The sequence below is a fragment of the Stenella coeruleoalba genome, assembly GCF_951394435.1.
Source record: "Stenella coeruleoalba genome assembly, chromosome: 7".
Taxonomy (NCBI): domain Eukaryota; kingdom Metazoa; phylum Chordata; class Mammalia; order Artiodactyla; family Delphinidae; genus Stenella; species Stenella coeruleoalba.
This window is the reverse complement of record NC_137153.1, coordinates 94,809,679-94,827,083: the sequence shown is the minus strand read 5'-3', so window position 1 is coordinate 94,827,083 and position 17,405 is coordinate 94,809,679. Positions and strand designations below refer to the sequence as shown.

Here is a 17,405-nt window from a genome sequence, read left to right as displayed (position 1 = left end):
ATTGACATTGGATGTTAGTTGAGAGATGTAAGGGAACTCTTTGAACTAATTTGGTAAATTTTCTGAAAGTTTAAAATCAGTTCAAAGTAAAAAGTTAAAAAATATATAAAAAGTAAATTATTGAGAACTTATTATTTCCATTTCTCTTTCTTTTTCTGAAACAAATCTTTACAATTCTGCCCCAGTACTTCCTATTTAATTTTTTATGTAGGATTCTTACCTTCTCCACACCCAATAGGTAGCATGTCCTGTTGGGACTTCAGTTTCTAAAAAAGGATGTAGTGTTAGACACAAGCACACTCATCACTATATATCATTCCTTATTCTATTCCAGTATTTTACCAACTTCTTGGTAATAAATTCATAATAAATTCATTGTGGTTGCACTTCCTCAAGCCAGCTGACATCTTAGCTCTCTTCTTTTTTTGAGCTGTTTGGTAAGGCTGTCATTCTTATCTGAATGTTCTGTCTTGAGTTCGTATCAATAGTAAATCTTACAAATATTCCCCAATCTCTGAGCCTTAAAAGTTTCCTTAGGACCCATCAGTGGCTCTGATAGCAATTTAAATCCTTCTTTGTTTTCTTCTAAGAGACTCTATAATCTCAGAAGGGATTTAAATAGTATCTCTAAACTATTATGTGGAGAGTAGTAGTAGTTCTTAAAGCTTTAGGGATATTGCCTCAAAGATCTAATTAAATCTAACTTATTAAATGATTATTTTTTAATAAATTAAAAATGTATTAAATTAACATATATACACTACTATATATAAAATAGATAATCAACAAGGACCTACTGTATAGCACAGGGGACTCTACTGAATACTCTGTAATAACCTATATGGGAAAAGAATCTGGAAAAGATTAGATATATGTATATGTATAACTAAATCACTTTACTGTACACCTGAAACTAACACAACATTATAAATCATATATTCTCCAATATAAAAAAAGATAAAAATAAAAATTTCCTGATTAAATAAATAATACATACTTATTGGAAAAGATCTGGGAAATTTGGAAAAATTCAAATGAAGAAATTAAATTCATCCATTTCAGTTATAGTAACTATTAATATTTTAATATAGTCATATGCATATACTATATATAATAAACTCAAGAGCATAGTGCATTTCTAACTTTCTAACCTACTTTAAAAAATAATTGTATATTTTGAATTGTTCTGTGTTATTTTTTCAGGCAATTTTAACTGATTTCAAAATATCTAAATGGAAAATAGGGAACAAAAAATAAATGGAGAGTGAAACAGTAATTTTCTACTTTTGACAATAACGACAATGGTGAAAGACTAGAATCAATGATTCTCTTTATTCCCTATTCCTAATGAGTAAAAGCCCATTCCCAGCATTAAATGTTACGATTTTTGTAGAATGGAAAATCCAGTGCAATATGGTTCATTTTTCCTTGCTGGAGTAGGGAGATATAAGGCTGTAATAGCTGAAGGTGTAGATGCCCAGCCTCAAGAGAATGGGCAACACATTACTGCCATTTCTTCCCAACTGCTTCCTCTAACTCCACTTATCCTGTTGGTTGGCTCTCTGACCGTGTTGTGATAGCTCTTATTTTAATTCCATTCACATTTATATCATACCAGCACCTCTAGAGTATATATATTAGTAAGAGGGATGTGACTTTAACATGGAGACCCAGGATCATTTGTAAAAGATAAACCATGAAAGAAACAAAAACAAAAAAACCAAAAAACAACAAAAAAGATAAACCATGAGGCAAGAAGTTAGTGTGAATAATTTAGAAAAAGTAATGGGCAACAGTACTTTAATAACATTAAAAACATTTGTTATATTTCTTTTATTCCTATTTAAGATCTGATTATGTGAAAGATCTTTCACTAAATTTTGATGTCAAAATTGTGAGGATGTACAGAGATGAAAAGGCAAGGTTCTTGCTTTCAGATAGCTAAATACATAAATAAGACAAGGCAAAGTGACACTTGTTCCATAAGGTTAAAACCAAAGAACAATAATTTTACAATAGTTTTCTGCCTCCATGAATGTTATTACATGATATTTCTTTTTAATAATATTACTATAATTTTACTGTTTGATTTTTGAATGTTAAACCACTCTTACATTTCTAGAATTAACTCCACTTAATTGTAAGCTATTGTTCCTTTTATATAACACTTCATTCAATGTACTAATGGTTTTTTGAGGATTTTTTTCCAACTGTGTTTATGAGAGCTAGGCTCTTAATTTTCCTTTTAAACATAATCCTGTTAGATTTTGGTATGAAGTTTATGCTAGCCTCATAAAATGAATTGGGAAACTTTCCTGCATTTTCTATCTGTGAATAGATTGTGTAAAACTGAATTTATTTCTTTCTTAAAAGAAAGAAATTTCAATTTCAATCTTTCTTAAAAGATTGAAATAATTCATGGTGGAGTTATTTGAGCTAAATATTTTTTAGGGAAGATTATAATAATGAATTCACTTTTTAAATAGATATAGGACTTCTGGTTCCAAACAAGTTGGAACAGACGCTTCTCCCTATTCTGTTAAATACAGCTAAAACTCTGGATATTATATATTAAAAAGCCTAAGAAGACTGGGAAATGTAGAGAGAAAAAAGACCAGCTAGTGCCTTTGGGACCCAAGCAACCAAAAGGCAATGGGTTTCCTGGATTTCCTTATTGCCTTCTATATATCTCAGACTGAATTCTAGATAAGCCTACAACTTGGAAACACCAATGGGAACAAACAAAAAAGCACCAAGGAAATCTTACTCTCCGTAGCCAAAGGACCGAGAGGAGAGTAGCTTAGCAGGATAGAAAACATTTCGGCAATGCTTGCCATATTGCAGGCGAACACCAGAGAAAAATACTGCAGCCCTTCCCCCTCTTCTTCAGCTAATATCAAGTAGGAAGCCTAGACTTCCACCCTTTTCCAGCTGTAGCAGGTGCCCTTCCCCTCCAGACAGGATTTCAGAAGAGTACTAGTGGGAAGTCAGGGCTTTCCCTACATCCCATTGGCAATGGATTTTCCTATCCCCATTGTGTCATGAAGGCCATGCGGTGAACCTATACTTCCACCCCATCTGGTATGAATGAGGTAGTGACTCCCTTCCCGAAAGGGTATGGTTTTAGAGGAGGGCTGCTAAAACAGAAGATTTGAGTAAGATCCAGATTCTCATAGTACATAAAATATCCAGGATAAAAATGAATATCACTCTTCAAACAAAGAATCAGGTATCTCAATGTAAATGATAAAAGACAATCTCCAGATGCAATGACAAGATGAACATGTTGGAATTATTTTACAAGCAATTTAAAGCAGCATTATAAAATACTTCAGTGAGCAATTATGCATGCATTTGAAACAAATGAAAAAAAAATAGAAGGCCTAAGCAGAGAATAGAAAGTCTTGGAAAAGAGATGGGAAATACAAATAAGAACCAAAAGGAGATTCTGGAACTGAAAAATACAGTAATGTAAATAAAAAATTCCATTGGTAACCTCAGTAGCAGAATAGATGGGGTAGTATGGAACATGTTGGTATGGTTTTCTGTTCTTTTTTTAAACTTGGAGATAGAATCTAAGATTATTTTCTAATAAATATATTTGGGGCTATAAATTTTCTTCTGATCACTGGCTTTAGCTGGATTCCATAAGTTTTTAGTAGTATCTTCATTACCATTTGATTCAAAACAGCTTTATTTTTTGTTGTGATTTCTTCCTCATACTATACGTTATTAGGAGTCCATGTGTAAGTTCCTAACATTTGGGATATTTTTAGTTATATTTTCTTTTAAAAAATTTTTCTAGCTTAAATCTATATGGTCAATCATTCTATGAATGATTTAAATTACTTGAAAGTATTTGAAGCTTATTTTAATGCCTCATGTAGTTTTCATTCTGCTATATATCCCATTTATTGAATTTCTTATTTCAACTGTTAAATGTTTAATACCCAGTATTACCGTATGATTTTTTTCTTGGTGACTGCTTATTTCTGCTTTATGCCAGGAATATACTTCCTTATCTCATCAAGGATATTTATTTGGCTCTTTCAAAATTTTTGCGCTCTCTTGTTCAATGAATTCTGTCTCATGTGATCTTGGGTTGCACATTTTATTATCTTTCTTTTATAAAAGTTGTGTTCACCATTTATCACATTATTCTTCTCTATAGAATTTGTTTTCCTCTGAGGTACCTTGGTCAGTAATGTGTACCTTATACGGAAAAGGCAAAAGTCCAGGCCCTAACTTGTGCTACTTCAGGTGAGTACAAAAGTAGAGAGCCCATTGTACTACACTTGGGGTATGTGCAAATATGGTTGCTCACCTGGAAACCCTAACTCTTAGGGTACTTATCCTTCACCTCTTCCTGGATGCTGTTCTTCTAAGTCCTTTTCTTCATTGGTAAAAATATTTCATCTTGTGTAGTGAGATGAGACAGAAAGAGGGAACTCCCTAGGTTGGTAGGCTGCTTTGTGTGCACTTGTAGTGAGTTATTCACTCTTCAACTCTTCTTAGCTCTGGACCACTCTCATGTTGCCTTATGTACCTGTGCTTGTAAGGGTTATAGAAGGACAAGCATAATTTCCTCATGGCAATGCAACAGAGAAGGAAGAACTCTACTCAGAACTACTCCCACAATCTATTTCTTGTCAGTGGCTACGTTCTGTTTCCTTGGGTTTCTCCCAGTTTCATTCTATGCTTCAGGTTGATATATTTTTAATCCTATTTCTATGTCATTTCCATGTTTGAGTGGGGAAGAAGTCAAAAGATTACGCTAGTTTGCTCTCTGCAAAAACTGGAAATACATTACTTTCATAATAAGTTGTTTATTGATGATTAATTAGATTAAAAATTTATTAAGAAACAGTCCTCATACAGAGACCTATATTGGAACTGAGTTAAGTTAGATTGATCTGTGCTATATTTGTTTTCCCCTTGCCTCCATCTCTTGCTATCTCAACCAAATTTATTGATTGGTAATGTTTTTTTGGTTTTGTTTTGTTTTAACCACAGCTCGGATCCTTCCACTGTTTAGTGTTGGAGATATTCCATTCAAATTCTAGGTAACTGACCCCATATGGTGTCCCTGTTCTGTTTCTTATATAATGGGCTAATTGGTATTTACTTGTTGCCTTCTACTATTCCATCAGTCTGTCACTCTTCTGTCTTGATAGATTCTTTTCTGCCATGTACAAAACCCACCTGTTAGAGAAACAGGCAAGAGAGAAAATGATAATGAGGCTGTGAGAGATTCTCATGATTAAATGAGTTAACATACTGATCACAGTGTAGCTGTATTATGGCTAATGTTAACAATTTAGATAAATTTTAGCCTGAGGATCTAGATGAGGTTCTGTGCCCATTCAATAAAAATGTATGAAAACATTGCCTTTATCTAACTTTAAGGTGATGAAGGCCTATCATGAAATCAAAATTTTGTTCACAATTCATATAAAATATAGCTGTATTTAAATAGAGTACATTATTTTAGGGAACAGAAGAGGCGTGAGCCAGATTAAGTGACTGATAACTAATTACATGGTTAGTTTGTCTTTAGATGGATTGAAATGGATAGGTGTACCGGCTTCCTGGTAAAGGGACAAGAAGATGGTATTTGAATGCCATCCATAACTAAGAGATACAGAGGGACCTGGGAGTTAGGGAACTCGAGCAGTGCTCGAGCCCCTCCAGGGGGCTCCAGCCCCTCCAGGGAGAAGCATGGAATGATGTGTGGCCTAGCCTGAGGGAGAGCAGCATGAATGGAGAATCCAGGGCAATCTCCGGAGGATAGATGGGCGTTGACATTAGGGGATTTGACCCCAGATATTAAAACCCTAGGCATCAACTTGCCATTTTTGTAATGGGCTATAGTACTTATCAGAGGACTAAAGTAATTTCGTGGGATCTAGGGAAGAAGCAGACCTGGTTCCTAGAACAAGGAGGCCTCAATTAGTACACACTGAATTGAATGAAACCAAGAAGGGAGATGACAAGATGATAGTCTAGACTTAGAAATGTTGAAGAGCGGTACTTGATCATGAGTTTCGTATCAGTCCATCTTAAATGTTTCTTCTTACAATATGTATCCTGGAAGGGACAACCATATATATATATATATATGTATCATAGCTGTAGGTGATATTTATGTGGTGGCTGATTACACTTGAGACAACAGATATACAAGCTGTATTTATCAGAGTGGTTCAGGGAAATACACTGAATACTGTCTTTGTTTCTCATTTGAAGGTTTTGAAAATAATATTGCTTCACAGTATTATTGTGAGTAGTACTGCTCAGATACCTGGAGAACGTGCAGGACTCCCTCCATTGCCTGGGAATGGCCAAAACTGGCCGTGGTGCTGGGTGGGACAACCCAGGCTTGGACTGGATTCCATGTGAATCCTAGCCACATGAAGTTAGGGTTGCTAGGCTTGCAAATAAAAATAGATGGTGCCCAGTTAAATTTGAATTATTTCTAATTGCCTTTCCATATGTACACTGGGAAAGAAGAAAAGTATTGTATAGGAAATATTTGTACTAAAAATTACTTGTTTATCTGGAATGAATTATAAGTATCTATACTACATACCTCTTTAATTATATTTCTATAAATATATGGCTCTACTTAACATTTCTTTGTCTTGCGTAATCTGCTTATAAAACTCCTTGCAGTTACAGACTGTCTTCCATTTGCATTGTAATATGGCTTTTACTGTGGTCACATCAAAACTATTTAATTCCTTTGTCTACTCAACATTCATTAATGAGAAAACATGTCCAACATTTGCATTATGAGCCAGTATACTGAAAAAGTAGTTACATAAAGTTTACAACTCTGGAGAACTGCTCTTCAAATTTGATTCTTTGAAGCATATAATACCATCTTTCGTGACATAAGTTGCTTTCCCATTGTTTAGGATTATGTTGCTCAATGACTTTTTGAAACTGTTGTCCACTGACAAAAAAGCATTGTTCTCAAATTTTATTCCCTTCTTTTAAAAATTACACGATGTTTTCACTTGTTTCCATGCTGGAAGAGTATTTTACAACATCTGAGTAAAATGATTGAAGTCTTCAAGGGTTGATATTGATTTCAAAAGATAGTTATGGTAAGTGTCATAATGATTATCCACTTCAAGTCGGAACATCTTTTCCTGTTCATAAGTAAAGTGTGGTCTGCTCACATCATGGAAATTGTTGATGTGGTCTACTCTGTATTGTGTCATCCCAATGTGGGCATGACTGAAGGACAGGTTGGATAAATTTCGGGGTATTGTGAGTGTATTTGAACAGAGGGCCTGAATGAGCAAAATTAAAATGACTGTGCACATGATTCTGGCTGTGTAGAGAGGTCAGTGAGACCAGAGTGAAGCTTATGGGTTCCGAGCCTCCAGGATTTAGAGGTCAAAATAAAGGTGATTAGCAGATACTTTATTAAAAACAAGTATCATTTTGACCTAAGTGTCACAGATTACTGCTACATCTTTCCATCAGATATAGTTAATTCTAATTTCTATGTCTTGACTATTTTACCTGGAGAGCAGTTCTAAATTTGGTCTTCCCAGAGGGTGTAAGGTCAGAAGATTTATTTGTTTTGTGAGTTCCACCTTAATTAAATTGTATTAATAACTTTGTTTTAATTACTTCTAAGGGACTTCATCCCAAACGTAGTAGAAATTTTCTAAATTCTATCCAAACTACATTGTGAACTTTAAATTGCTTTTGGGATTAGAAATATCCTTAAAGCAGCAAGGACTTTTAAGTTGTTTGGTGCTCCACTGGGCTAATCCTTTAAGGGATCCTCTATTAGTGAAATGACTGTAAAAAGCCCCAACTTTCATTTTACTGGAAGTCAGTTCTATTTTGCTAGTGGTTAATTGCTTTTTTTTTTTCTTTTTACAATGTAGCAATGGCAGCTACTTGATATTAATGAAAAGTGAAAAGCAGATAATTCTTCTTATAGTTATCTTACTGAATTTACTGGGATGGAATTTATGAGACCTGCAATCTCATTAAAAAGTAAGGCTACCTCAGTTTCTGGCATTTTAATATAGAAATACTCTATATTCCAGTAAGTGGGGATACAGATACTTATAATGTATTGCTAATGCTTAAGAATATTTTTGAATGACTCACCCCTCTCTTTTATGGGTTTTCTGAATATGCAGTGAGAGGAAGATCAGCAGAGCAGCTGTTACAGCAGAAGCAGCTGATTTCTATGCAGGGAGAAGATAATATGTATTTTCTCATATCTGGAGGTAAAAGAGTAAATCCCCTGTCACTTAAATTTCTTAGTTTATACATTTATTTTTGTTTTGACTGTAGATTGAGACATGTGCACTAGAGTTTTCTGAGATCAATGTGTCATTCATTATCAGGACAGTAGGGTTACCTACATGGCTCAATTTGTACTGAAAAAGACTAAGAAGAGTAATTTTATCTAACTATATTTTCTTTTATAACCATTACTAATGCCTTTGATTAATATTCTTAGGATATCGCAGGTATATATTTCTCCCCAAATTAGAAATAACCAAACATCATTTCTCTAATAATGTGTCTCTTCAGTTTGTTCTTCTAGCCACAAAGCAATGCTGCCACTGAGGTAAAATTACTGTTGAATCAGGATTTACATCTAACCATTATGTTTTAGTAACTGTAGAACAGTTATTTTTGCTAAGGCTAACATTGGTTGTGTTTTGGATTGTTTGGTCAAAATGTTGTGGTGACATTGCATTCACAATAATTTCAAATTCATAATGTAAGTGAGATACACAATTCTAACCCAGTTGTATGTGTTCTGAATCTGTTTTCTAACAAGGGCATATTTTTTTGGAGTTAAAGCCTCCTTCATGTGTTCTAAAAGTCTAACTGATCTTAGCTTAGAGGATTGTAATATGTTCTTATGCTATATCTGTGTATCTAATTATAGGTCCACATTACCCATAAGGGAAGCCACTTAAGGGTGCAAATAACTCTTACAAACACTGCGGTAACATGCACGTGTATTCTGGCTGCTGCAGAATTCCTTTTGGTGAAAGAAAATATTAACATGGGAAAGACCAATCAGTCTTCTGTTACAGAATTTGTCCTACTGGGGCTTTCTGGCTACCCAGAGCTTGAGGCCATTTATTTCTTGCTGGTGCTATTTATGTACCTGGTGATCCTGCTGGGAAATGGAGTCATCATCATTGTGTCTGTGACTCTCACCTGCGCACCCCCATGTACTTTTTCCTCAGTAACTTATCATTCTTGGATATTTGCTACACCAGTTCTTCTATTCCCTTATTTCTCAGCAGGTTCTTAGCTTCAAAGAAAACCATTTCCTTCTCTGGGTGTGGAGTGCAAATGTTTCTCTCCTTTGCTATGGGAACCACAGAGTGTGTCCTTCTAAGCATGATGGCATTTGACTGCTATGTGGCCATCTGTAACCCTCTGAGATACCCTGTCATTATGAGCAAGAATTTGTATGTGCCTGTGGCTGCTGGGTCCTGGATTGCAGGGGGTGTCAATTCTGTGTTGCAGATGTCTCTTGGCATGCGGCTTCCCTTCTGTGGGGATAATGTCATTAATCGTTTTACTTGTGAAATCTTGGCTGTCTTAAAATTGGCCTGTGCTGATAGCTCCATGAATGTTATTAGCATGGTTGTTGCTATTATGATTTTTCTTCTGGTTCCCGTACTTTTCATTTTTGTTTCCTATGTTTTCATTCTCCCCACCATCCTGAGGATTCCTTCTGCAGAGGGAAGGCACAAAGTCTTTTCCACCTGCTCTGCCCACCTCACAGTGGTGATTATATTCTATGGAACCATCCTCTTCACGTATGCAAAACTCAAAGCTAAAGACTTCTCTGGTGCAGACAAAGTACAAGTCACAGACAAAATCATCTCTCTCTTCTATGGTGTCGTGACTCCTATGCTCAACCCCCTCATCTATAGTTTGAGGAACAAAGATGTGAAGGCAGCTCTGAAGAATGTACTCTGTCGGAAATGCTCCTCAGAGGAAATGTGAATGTTGTTTTTTTTGTAAAAAATTCATTTACTCTGAATGCAGGACTAGTTCTCACCTGGAGTTCCAAAGTAAATGTAAGGGTTGGTAGTATCGTTAATTCTTGAAATACTTATTTTTCTGTTCCTAGCATCTAAATGTGAGAGAAATCTGGGGCCTATATTCTTCATGACTGGCTTAAAGAAAAAAAGGGAAAGAAATCTATGGGTAAAAGGATTCTCATCCAAACCACCCACATTCACAGAATTTATTATAGTTTAACTCTGGAATGATGAGTTCTGTAATCTTATGTGAACAGAAGTACCTTGTAACTAGTTTAACTTCTTATTCTCTATTTGCATCAGTTTTCTAGTCTCATATCTTTCTTAGGAAGGTAAAGTAGAAAGTGCCTTGTTAAGTGTCAGAGTGCTATAGAAACTCACCATTAAATAATTCATAACAGGGTAGTGTTTGACCTTAGAGAGGGATGACCACTTTTGGCTATGTATACATTATAGGCAAGAGTAGAAAAAAATGATGCTATTTTCCTAGGGCTGATATCCTTTTGGCTGCAATCTGGCAAGCATACTTCTGTGCAGAGGTATCTGAGGCAATGTGAGGCTTAGTGCAGATGCCCCATCTGATGGGGAAATTTGGTCTATCTTGTGTTTCAACAGATGAGCAGTGACATCTTTGAATGAAAATGATGATTACTGTTAAGTGACATAAAAATTACTCAGTTTCTAGAGAATGTGGTTGTCCACTTCTCTGAGAACATTGTGATAATGGGTTTAGAGTGTCACAGATTAAGTATTTTTACAGTTACATGAAAGGAAAATGGAGTTCTCACACCATAAAAACAACACATAATGGATGGGAAGAAAAACATGAAGGCATTTAAAAGAAAAAAAAATAGGTTAGAGCTTAGTTAGACAAGGCATTTTTTAAAAAATAGAGTTTTCAATCTAGTTAAAGAAAAAAAAATCAGTCATTAAGTGGTTGCTTAGCACGGAGAATGAAAGGGACCCTGGGAACTTCCTTTCATTCAATGCTCATCCAACAGATTTTAAGTCAAGTATAACCTTGGAGAGGTTATACTTAATGTAGAGAGTGATGAATCTGGCGTTCCTTTTAGCCTGATTCTAGTAAATATGCTATTCATATAAGTAATCCCCTTGATTTGACCTAGTTTCCCCCTTCTGATGAGAAGCAGACATCCAGGTCACCTGTATAGAAGGAAAGAATGGACTGAGCAAAGGAATGAAGTGGCTCTTCCACTTTGGCCTAGGTTTCGCGTTGTAAAGGATGGCACTCTGCTTCATAGTAGTATCTGTGAGCTAGTGTGAATCAACCCCTGTGAACGAGATCTAGCTTCTTGTTTTAACCAATCAACTTTGAGTCTTGTAGGGCTAAGGAACAGAATGTGGACCTTAGTTAAAAAAACAGCAGCAACAACAACAACAAAACACACAGTATTGCTGTCTGGTGAGGTCTGTTGGCAGGAAGCCTGACAGCTTCTCTTGGGGGAAGCCTCTGAATCACTGCACATGTTTTATTCGAACTCTAAGAGTAAGTACAATCAGACTTCAAAGAAGGGGAGATCCTGTGAGAGAGGGCTAAGGCAATATTTTATTGCATCAATTGAGTTTGACCTTGATCAGCTGAGGAGGAATAGTCTTAGGTAATGGGCTGAAACCAGAATGCATCAGTGGGGCTTCTAGACAAGAAAACAATGTACATGGGTGCAATAGACAGAAAAAGAAAGAAAAAGAGGAACAAAGATTTGCCAGTTTGTGAGGTATATTAAATGGAGTATTCAGGAATTATAATTTATTCTCCAGGCAATTTGGAACCTTTTGAATTTTGACCGAGGGAGTATAGAAGATTAAAACTCAGAAAAAAGGTTAATATAGAGGCATTCTTCAGGGTCATGTGCTTTTCTCACCAATATGGAACTGTGACCTGTGCTTGGTGGGTCTGTAAACATTGTTTTTCAGGACAATCATTGGCTCCTCCTCTAGCTTGTAGAGAACCTGAATCAAAATTCATCTTTGTATGGAACTAGACAAACAGTAGTTCATTTTAGGTCAAATTTGGTATCAAAAAGTTTTAATTCCCTTGGCAGAAACACGGTCCTCCCATTTCCTGTGGGTTCTCAGCTCAGTCCTGTAACAGTCTGTGAAAATTAAAGTGAATCCAGCATCAGTCTGAAGTGAGACTAAAGCTTTGTTGGGTCCTTTGCAGCTAAGTCTTAACTGATTGCTTTAGTTATTAAAGTAACCAAAGTAATAATAACTGCTTCATTCTGCCTGGGTTTTTCAGGTTTTTTTTTTTTCACTTCCAAGAACGAAAGGAACTTCAATAGATATCCAAAGAAAAAGAAAAACATCTCCATTTATAAGTTGAAAGATTGATGCCCTGGGGGCCATAGGAACCTAACCCTTCTACTATTCCTGCTTTTTTTTTGTTGTTGTTTTTTAATAGCTTTTACCCCTTACCCCTAGAAAACTTCTCTTCTAGAAGTAGTGAGTTTATGGAGGTATTGCTCACTGGGTGAAAAAGAACATGTTCATTTGGTGGTCAGTTTTCCTCCATATGCCCTAGGATATGTTGAACATTATAAGCAATAGTAGTCAAATGTACATGAGCTTAAAAACATCTGGCTACGTCTCTTAAGAGCTCTGTGACATTATGCTCACATTTTTAAGCTTTTCTCAGCAACTGTGGGCTCCCCTGTATAGTGGAGCAGCCTGTTCTGAATTTAACTGTTATCACATATACTAAGTTTATGGCTTAGATTAGGAACTTAAAACACATTTGACTCTTACTGGGGTCATAATTAGTTGGAATTAAAAGAGTATGAGGGGGGCTTCCCTGGTGGCCCAGTGGTTGAGAGTCCGCCTGCCGATGCAGGGGACACGGGTTCGTGCCCCGGTCCGGGAGGATCCCACGTGCTGCGGAGCGGCTGGGCCCGTGAGCCATGGCCACTGAGCCTGCAGGTCCGGAGCCTGTGCTCCGCAACGGAAGAGGCCACAACAGTGAGAGGCCCGCGTACTGCAAAAAAAAAAAAAAAAAAAAGAGTATGAGGCCCAAAATTACATTCTTAGGAAACCTAATTTCAAATTCTAGATCTTTCTCATGCTAGGGAAGTGAGGGCTGCACTACTTTTCAGAGTCTAGGTTTACTCATCTGTAAAGTTACCAATAGCTTCTTCATAGATTCCATGAGTGAATACAATGATATCACATGATGAAAGCGCTTTGCAAGTGAAATGCAATATCCAAATGCTTGTTCATTAATTCATTCAACATACATATGGCAATGGCTTAGTGTGTGCCAGGCAATATAATTAAGGATGGTGGTGAGCAAATGAAGTCACAAGTGTTGACTGGCTCTAAAGCTCACAGTCTTTCCAAAACACTGTGTTATCTCAGACAGGAAAAGTTGTGCTGTGTTAATCATACTGGTTTTAATAGCAATTGGAGAGAGGCTAAATTAAGTAAACTTGGAATCCAAACAGAATGACAGATGTATGGAGAACGGGACAACCACAAATTTGTTCCACTAAGCCGAATTTCTCCTACAAATTATATCACTTGGCACAATGTAGGAATAGATAGAATAGATGCTCTTTTTTTCCTGGAACATTTCTGTCATACAAAGTTAGTAGATTAATCCAGGTCACAAATAATCAAAACAAGAGATAAAGGGCCTGTGGTAGATTTTTGCTTCTACAAAATTTATTCTCTGGAGTCAAAGCTTACTCTGGAACTCAGGGGCACTAGGATAAAGAGGTACTGATTACAGTGATCCTGGCCCAAGGAGCTTCCCGAAAGGGTTCATGGAAGAGGTGGTTTGTGTTTATTCGTATTTAGAGGGTTAGATATAGGAATCATATTTTTGTCTTAATTTGAATTCAACAATTATTTTGAGTATAATCATTTAGGTGATATGGTATCTCAGCTACGTTTAAAAATGTTTTAAAAAAATATTTTTTTATTACAGTGGTCATAGCAACTGCTGATGATGGTCAAATGATTGCATTGCAGTTCCGCACGTTTGGGACAGAATTAATTTTTGCAGCAGATTATAGGTCCAATAATAGCATTCAAATTGTTTAGATGCTAAAGAAAATAACAGATAACACATCTGTTTTGCAATAATTTCTCTAAGATCACCAATTAAAGGAATCTAATGCTCTCATTCTATCTGCTCTGGGGAGGGGAGGAGAGGCAGAATAAATGTTTCTGAAGAGGCAGATGTAGCAAAGAGCACTGAATTTTATTTTAGAGTACCTAGATTTGAAACTGAAAGATTTGGAACTTCTTTTTTTCTCTTCTTTAAATGAAGCCAGTTCCTACCTAAGATCTTTATTGTGAAAATGACCCAGTAAGGGTCTAAAATATAACATGAAGCTTTATGACACTAAATAATGAAAACTTGACAAGTGAAAAAATAAATATATCCAGTTAAAGCATTTAAAATTGATATCTTACCCTTAATTTGAAAAACCACATTTACAACAGAAGAATATGGAACATTATGACATTTATGTAACTCTGAGCCTGAGGAATGGTTTCCTTTCCTTGATTTGAAATCAGTATTCTTTTGCTTTACAGCCTCAAGAAATGCTTTCCATTTTATGTAATAATTTTCAGGATAAAGAGAGGGGATATTAGTGAGCATTGGATAAAAAGTAAGGTGCTGTAATTATTTTCTTCAAGTTTTGACTTATCATTAGTTTATTCCTCAGGTAAAACTGATAGATGAATCTATTTAAAATATTCTGACTCTCAGGTCCACAGTTTCTAGTTCAATCTCAGAAAAGAAATATGTAAGATAATCCAGAGATTCTTGGGACCTTTGGGGTTATCTAACTGCTCCTTTACATTTTGAGCTCCAGAAATGTCCTCCAAAAGACCAACCATTAGCATAGCAAGGCAGTTTAAATGCATTTTGGGGCAAGCCAGGGAGGGATCCAGTATTTGCAACAAAGTAAAATTAGGAATGTAAGCATGGAGGATGATAAACTTCCCAACACCCCAGGGGGAATGTAGTTAGACCCAATTATATAATTGGTATGTTCCTTTTGTAATACGACTCAAACATGAAACATATATCACTGTCTATCTTCTCACAACATTTGAAGATTTAAGACCCAAACAGAAAAAAGTCTTTAATAAGTATTGCTGTTTTTTGGGGGAAATTATCTGAAAACTTTCCACAATTAATTGTGTAAATTGCCTTCATTTGCATAGTGCTTTCAAATATCTAATGTGTTTCTCAGAATACTACCATGAGTTAGTACAGTTATTCCTATTACACAAATTTAGAGCCTCAGACTTTGAAAGTTGAAATATTTTGCTGAAGTTTGTCCAGCCAGTATATGAGAAGGTAAAAAAGATCTCAAATTCAGCTTTTGTGACTCTTGCCCCTGCAATCTATTTGCAGCACTGACCCATCTTGCACTGATAAGAGCCTGAAATGAGCTGTTAGAATTTTGCATCCCCACCCTGTAATGGATGCAGGAAAGTTAGGTTAGAATGATGTAAACAATTGAAAATGACAAATGTCAATAAAAAATTAAAACTGAACTTTATTTTCCTTCTAGGTCCAAGTCAGAGTTGAAGCATATGGAACAGAATGTAACCTTTTATGAAAAACAATTCCTCTTTGACTTTAATAACAAAGATTTGCATTCAAACTCAACCTTTGCTCCCGAAATGAATCCTCCTTTCTCAATAACTTTCTGTTAAAGCTTTTTCAGATAAGCCTACTTTTTCAAATTGGTAATTTCTTCTTAACCTACGTATTTTTTCTAAATTTAGTTCACTCTAAATGCTATAATTTATGCTGCACAGGCATCTGACATTTAATACCAGAGAATAATAAATAATACTAATTGAGTTGGGGGCAAGGAGCATTTTTCTATGCACTTTTCATGTATTTCACTTATCTGATCCTTATTACAATCTTATGAGATATATGCTATTATTATCTTCATTTTAACGGTTGAGTGAGGAACAAAAAGATATTATCATTGACTGTGAGGTGTGTGTATGTGTGTGTATACATATATTTTATATATATATATATATATATATATATATATATATATATTACATATATATCTATGCAACAATTTTCCCTAAAGGGACTGAAAAATACTTAGGGCAGAAAACATTCTATTTTACTTTTTTGTGTCACAGAACTATCTGAAGTTGTGCCTTGAGAATGGTGGACACTCAGAGTGTATACCTGTAAGCAGATGGACAATTTTTCATTTAGTTCCTCAAATGCTGTCTATAGTTTGTATATTATGAAGTTATACATTGCTTTACTATTTATAGTTATTGCTTGCAGTAGTAATTTCTACTAAAAGACCACCACAGGAATAAAGGATGTTGAAAGGAGGCAGGACTTGAGTCCTCTTTCCCAAACATCTTTCTCTCTGTTCAACCTGAAAAACTCAAAATCTATATATTTTATGTGCTCTTCTGCATTTTTATTGACATATAATTGACATGTAACATTGTGTAAGCTTGAGTATGTTGATTTGATACACTTATATATTGTAATAGCAATACCACTTAGCATTATCTAACACCTTCATCACATCACATAATTATTTTTTTTGGTGGTAAGACATTTAAGATGTAGTCTTTTAGAAACTTTCAAGTATATAAGAAAATATTGTTAACTATAATCACAATGCTGTGTATTAGATTCCCAAAATGTATTCATCTTCTAACTGTAAATTTATATGCTTTGACCAACATCTTCCCAGTTCCCTCATTCCATAGCCTCTGGTCACCACCTTTCTACTTTCTGTTTCTATGAGTTCAGAATTTTTAGATTCCACATGTAAATGATATCAGACAGGATTTGTTTTTCTCTGCCTGATATCTCACTTACCATAATGCTCTCAAGGTCTATCCATGTTGTCCCAAATGGCAGGACTTCCTTCTTTCTCGTGGCTGGATATTATTCCATTTTCTATATGTACCACATCTTCTTTATCCATTTACCCCTTGACAGACAGTTAGTGTTACGATATCTTGGCTATTGTGAATAATGCTGTAATAAACATACAAGTACAGATATCTTTTAAATATCTTGCTTACATTTTCTTTGGAGGTGTACCAAGGAGTGGGATTGCTGGATCATATGGTAGTTTTATTTTTAATTTTTTGAGGGATCTTCATACTGTTTTCCTGGCGGCTGAAGCAATTTATATTTCCACCAGCAGCGCACAGGCCTTTCTTTTTCTCCACATCTAACACTTTTCTCTCTGTCTTTTTGATGGCAGCCATTCTGACCGGTGTGAGGTGCTATCTGATCTTGGTTTTGATTTGCATTTCCCTGATGATTAATGATGCTGAGCATCTTTTCATATACCTGTTGTCCAGTTGTATGTC

General features: G+C 35.6%; 1 protein-coding gene and 1 pseudogene across 3 annotated transcripts in view; both read left to right on the top strand.

Annotated features, from left to right (window-relative positions):
- LOC307188453 (phospholipid-transporting ATPase ABCA1-like) overlaps nucleotides 1-17,405 on the top strand; it is a 190,388-nt gene that overhangs the window by 77,596 nt on the left and 95,387 nt on the right. The window lies entirely within an intron of this gene.
- On the top strand, nucleotides 9,025-10,464 carry LOC307188554 (olfactory receptor 13C7-like; annotated as a pseudogene). Its single transcript has one exon. The product of its transcript is annotated as an olfactory receptor 13C7-like (transcript).